Genomic DNA, 6,000 nt, shown 5'->3' with positions numbered 1-6,000 from the left:
AGCAACTCACTCTTATTATCCCTAAAGGAAGAGACCAAGGTTCTCAAGGTTAATTGGTCAAATTGGTCAAACTCACACAGCTGTTTATTGTTCGTTGCCACGAGAACCTCCTGTGGGTAAGAGTAGAACTATCCATGGGGTTTTCAAGGCATAACCTTTCAGAGCAGATTGCCAAACCTTTCTCTTAAGGTGCCTCTGGGTGGGTTCAAACCACCAGTTTTTCAGTAGTAGTTGAATCTTTCATTGTTTGCACCACCCAGGGATTCCCATACAACTGGAAGCATCCCAAATTTGGATTTGAACCTAGGCAGACTGACTCTAGGGCCTGTCCAACCAGCATGTCAGCAAAAGAAAGGGATCGGCTGGAAAGACCAGTATCAGGACACATGGAACCCAGATTAAACTAAAACCAATCAGACACCCTGCAGTGGAGCTGATTCAAGTCAGCTCCTACATGGCAGCGCTACACGGCAGAGTAGAACTGCCTCATTGGGTCTCCGAGGCTATAAATCTCTAATGGAAGCAGATTGCCACATCTTTCTTCCACAGGACTGATGGGTTCAAACCTCTCACCTTTCACTTATCAGCCAAGCATTTAAGCACTGTGCCTCCAGGGTTCATTCAGATTAAACTATAGGTTATGCGGCTACTCAAATCTTAATGAATTATATTCAGCAGTACTGACAAGACAAGGATAGGCTGGCTCACACTGTGGAGGTAAACGATAAAGTCTAGGAATGAAGAAAAGGTGTCAACATACGGGACAATTGCATTTGCTTAAGCAAGGGAACCTGGATATTGTGCTAAAGAGGATTCTAAGATGATGTCCAGACTCTTAGAAAGAGTACTGAGACAGGTTATCACTATCAGACCTATGCTGTGCATTTGGTGTTCCTGAAAGAAGCTCACAGCTGGCAGAGAACGAGCAAGATTCTCTTATAGAGTGGGCAAAAATTGAGACAGAGGGGAGGCCAGCATTGGAGGTGGAGAAGTGGCCGAAATAGCAAAAGCCAAGTACCCGGGGCCCAGGCCCATGGGCAGCAGGCATGTCTGCACACAGGTAGAGGTCCCGTTTTGCTCTTCTGCAGTCAGCAGTCATGTGTCTATGGAAGGGTAACTAGAAAAGGCATGATTCGCCTTCCAGAGGAACAAGATCCTGGAAAGAAACCAGGCAGTGACAAAGTCACTTGGAATGTGGCCTCAAAGGAGAAGGCCTGGTCCCTGGAGGACAAGGCAGTGAGGTCACCAGCAAGGCTGAGTGAACCATGCTCTGGAGAGTCAGGGATCAAGGGCCTACAGATGTCGCTCCATGTTGGCTCTGGATTTGTCCTGGAGTCCAAAGGGGTAGAGCCAGCAATTACGCATTAAAGTGGCACTAGTTGTTTGTGATACTTGAGAGAGGACAAAGCAGGCTGTCAGTCCTCAGATCCTGTGAATAGAGGATGGGGGAGAATTGGTTTGGCAACCAGTCAAGGGCAAAAAGCCTGTAGGCTCTTTGTTGGCCACTAGATAAGCAGAAGCAATAGCAGAAGCAAGCTGCCACAGGCTACTTCTCGAAGTGTGGCAGGGGGAGGGATTTGTGTATTGAATTGGTGAAATCATCTCTGGAGAATCGTACTCAGGTCTAGCCACTCCACTTTAAGGAGGCCACGAACAAAGTACTGAGCATGTTAAGAGTTATATAAAACTAAAAATCACTGTCATTAAATCCATTTCCAGCATGAAGACTGTTACCTTTGCTATATCTTGCTTCAAGACAAAATTTCATTTATTTGTAATTAGAAATAAATAATTCACAATATATAATTACATATTATTTTGTGATGAATCACTGTGCTTTAATTATGTTCAATTTGTAACAATGAACATACATCCTGTATATCAGATATTTACAGTATGATTCATAACAGTAGCAAAATTACAGTATGAAGTAGCAACAAAAATAATTTTATGGTTGGGAGTCACCACAACATGAGGAACTGTATTGAAAGGTTGCAGCATTAGGAAGGTTGAGAACCCGTGCCCTAGAGGACAGAGTAGAGCTACTCCTTTGGGTTTCTGAGGCTGCCAATCTTCCCAGGAGCAGAAAGATGCATCCTGCTCGTCTGGAACAATGGGTGAGTTTGAACCACTGCCCTTGCAGTTAGCAGGAGCCCAAACCCATAACCGGCTAGGCAACCAAACCAAAAGCCCACCGCCATCCAGTGGATGCCAATATCTAGGGCTCCTTAATTGAAATTGGGCCTTGTATTTGTTTCTATTTTCCTGGTTTGGGGTTGTTTTGTTTTGTGGTGCAGTGAGGGCCTTTGAAGAAGATACTAGCTTGTTCTGGCCCCAAAACTGGCCTTTGGAGGAAAAGTTTGACTGATTCTTAGTTAAGTGACCCCTGAGGGAAGAATTAAGACCAGTGAGTGAGAGGTACAAGGTGGTCGACTTTTACACTACATGAAAATATTTGTAGCAATTAAAACAGCTGAAACTGATTTATCCCAGGTTACTTCTTTTCAATTGCCGGCTTAGAAATCTGTGGGTTAGTCAAAGTAAACAGGTTCTTCATGGCTGACCTACTCAGAACTTTTCATGTGTTCCTGTGCTTAAAATGCCACCAAGAAGAACATTTCCCACACTCAACTGACCACAGATATGAAGACCATTTTATTTTTCAATTTAGTTTTCATGATTCATCGATTAACACCCCCTAAAGGGAGTGCTCTGAAAACACAATTGGAAACGCTGGATTAAAGTTTTTCAACAAGAAAATCAATTGTGGCTGTAAAAAAAAAAAAGAAAACAAAACCAATTGTGTTGTGAAGAAAGTGAGCTCCCTCTCAGTACGCAGGCAGACATCCTTCAAACTCTACCTGAGAGAAAGGTTACTGAGGAAATTGTTTCATAAAAAGGCGTTTGGATTAGGTGCTTCTAACATTTATGATTCTATGGTTCTGTAACTTATTTTAATAACAATTAAATCCTCCAAGCAACTGTTTCTGAAAGAGCCTTAATTAATCCCAGGTCAACTGGACTCGAACGCAAAGTAAGAAGTAGCCACATGAGAATCTTCAGCTGGTGATAAGCCAAACACCAATCTGGTTGCCATGGTGTCAAGTGCAACTCATGGTGACACCAACTGTGTCAAAATAAGAGTTTTCAATGGCTGGTTTTCCAGACTTAGATTACCAAACTTTTCTTTCAAGCTTATTCTGCGTGGACAATTACTTCTAACCATGCGGTTAGAGTCCATTGGTCATTTGTTCCGCCTCAGTTAGTGGTATTGCCTGAGGTTGTATCGGTCTAGCAAGCATGCACGAATGGCAGGAGCTCTTCCCGTTGGTACAATCGGTCAGCACTCAGCTGCTAACCGAATATTGGCAGTTGGAACTCACCCAGTGGCTCCATGGGAGAAAAGACCCTGTGGTCTCTTCCCATAAGATTAGCTAAAACAGTTTTATTAGCAAGTAATGCATAAATCATGCAATTCAGGAGTTCAAGCATATTAATAAGAGTTGTACAATCATCACCACCACCAATTTTAGAATATTTTCTTAATTCTTGTACTCATTGTTATTAGTTCCCCTTACAACCCCCCCACCCCGCCCCACCACACACAACCTCCCTGCCACACCCCAAGGAACCATTAATCCAATTATTGCCTCTATACAAACTAACTGCCTTCGAGTCAATGCTGACTCATAGCGATGCTCTACAACATGGAAGAACTCCCCCTGTGAGTTTCTGAGACTGAGAAAGCCCTATCTCCCTCGGAGCAGTTGGTGGTTTCAAACTGCTGACCTTGCCAGTCGCAGCCCAATGCATAACCACTACTCTACACCACTAGGGCTCCTATCGATTTCCTACCCTGTATTCCATATACAGAAACACTTTTTCAAAAATTCCCAAGCCTAACAAAAATAAAGCAAAACAGAAGAGCAATTTTAAAAAGCAGAAAATATTAAACATTAAAACAAACTTTAAATGGCTTAAAAGGGAGATCAAATGCTAAGGTGTTAAATTTCAACCTAACTGTATCTGCAATGATCCACTTCCCAATGCACTCTGTTTGGTAGAAATGCTGCTCACAACCTGGTCTATGGTTAAAAGGTAAATAAATCCACTTGCATTTCCCCTTCACTCTTTTTTTTTTTTTTTTAACTAAAACAACTTTAAAATGGTGGCGAAGAAAGCTGATGGTGCCCGGCTATCAAAAGATATGACATCTGGGGTCTTAAAGGCTTGAAGGTAAATAAGCAGCCATCTAGCTCAGAAGCAACAAAGCCCATGGAAGAAGCACACCAGCCTGTGCGATCACGAGGTGTCAAAGGAATCAGGTATCAGGCATCATCAGAACCAAAACTCTTACCATAGTGAATGAGGGGGGCACTGCAGAGTGGAGACCCAAAGCCCATTTGTAGGCCACTGGACATCCCCTTGCAGAGGGGTCTCGGGGAGGAGACGAGCCAGACAGGGTGCGATGTATCAACGATGAGAAATACAACTTTCCTCTAGTTCCTAAATGCTCCCCCCCCCCAACTATCATGATCCCAATTCTACCTTACAAGTCTGGCTAGACCAGAGGATGTACACTGGTACAGTTAGGAACTGGAAACACAGGGAATCCAGGGCGAATGATCCCTACAGGACCAGTGGTGTGAGTGGCAATACTGGGAGGGTAAAGGGAGGGTGGGTTGGAAAGGGGGAACCAATTACAAGGATCTACATGTGACCTCCTCCCTGGGGGACGGACTACAGAAAAGTGGGTGAAGGGAGATGTCGGACAGGGCAAGATATGACAAAATAATAATTTATAAATTATCAAAAGCTCATGAGGGAGGGGGGAGCAGGGAGGGAGAGGGAAAACAAGGAGCTGATGCCAGAGGCTTAAGTGGAGCAAATGTTTTGAGAATGATGAGGGCAATGAATGTACAAATTTGCTTTACACAATTGATGTATGTATGGATTGTGATAAGAATTGTATAAGCCCCTAATAAAACAATTTAAAAAATGGGTCACAAGGGAGATCAAATGACCTGACACCCTTCTCACAGGAGTGCACCTTGTTTCTCCCACACCATCGACAATGCTCCTGAGCAGCTTAGACCCCAACCAAACAGCAGCAGCTTTTCTTTCTTTCTTATATAAAATTTTGTACTATTTTTATAGATTCTTTTAAATTGTTGTTAGGTACTATGAAACTGGTTCCAACTCATAGCAACCCTCTGTCCGACAGAGGGAGCGCTGGCCTGTCCCGCCCCGCACTGTCCTCACAAGTGTTCTTCTGTGAAGGCCGTTTTCAGAGCTGTCACGTCAATCCAGCTCATTGAGGGCCTTCCTCTTTTTTGCCGCCCCTCTTCTTTACTGCTGATGTCCTTCTCCAGGGGCTGGTGTCTCCTGACAACATATCTAAAGTGTGTGAGACAAAGTCTCACCGTCCTTGCTTCTAATAAGCATTCTGGCTGTACTTCTTTTAAAACAGATTTTTTTGTTTTGTTTTGTTGGCAGTCCATGGTACTTTCCAATTTCACCAGAATCACAATTCAAACTCCATCGATTCTTCTTCAGCCTTCCTTATTCAATTTCCAACTTTCACATGCATGTGGATTTTGGTCTCCTTTACATGAAACTATAATCCGTACTAAAGCTGCAATCCTTGATCTTCATCAGCAAGTGTTTCAAGGCCTCCTCACCTTCAAAAGGCCAGCAAGGTTGTGTCATATGTATCATAAGTTGTTACTAAGTCTTCCTCCAATTCTTCATCTAATCCAGTTTTTCTAATTACTTGCTCAGTTTATTTATTATTATTTCCAGTGCTTTATCAGCTTGTTTAAACATTTCACTTGGCATTTCATCAATTCCTGGAGCCTTGTTTTTGAATAATGCTTTCAGCCTTGTTTTTGGATGATGTAGCTTGAACCTCAATCTTTAATACCATTTGTTCTTTCATATACACTACCACTTGAAATGGTGAAATGGTGACTACTTCTTTTGGGTACAGTGACTCTGTGT

Source organism: Echinops telfairi, unplaced genomic scaffold (assembly GCF_000313985.2).
Source record: "Echinops telfairi isolate 266 unplaced genomic scaffold, ASM31398v2 ScPeMD7_7424;HRSCAF=8462, whole genome shotgun sequence".
NCBI lineage: Eukaryota > Metazoa > Chordata > Mammalia > Afrosoricida > Tenrecidae > Echinops > Echinops telfairi.
The sequence above is the reverse complement of the archived record's forward strand: the minus strand, read 5'-3'. Positions refer to the sequence as shown.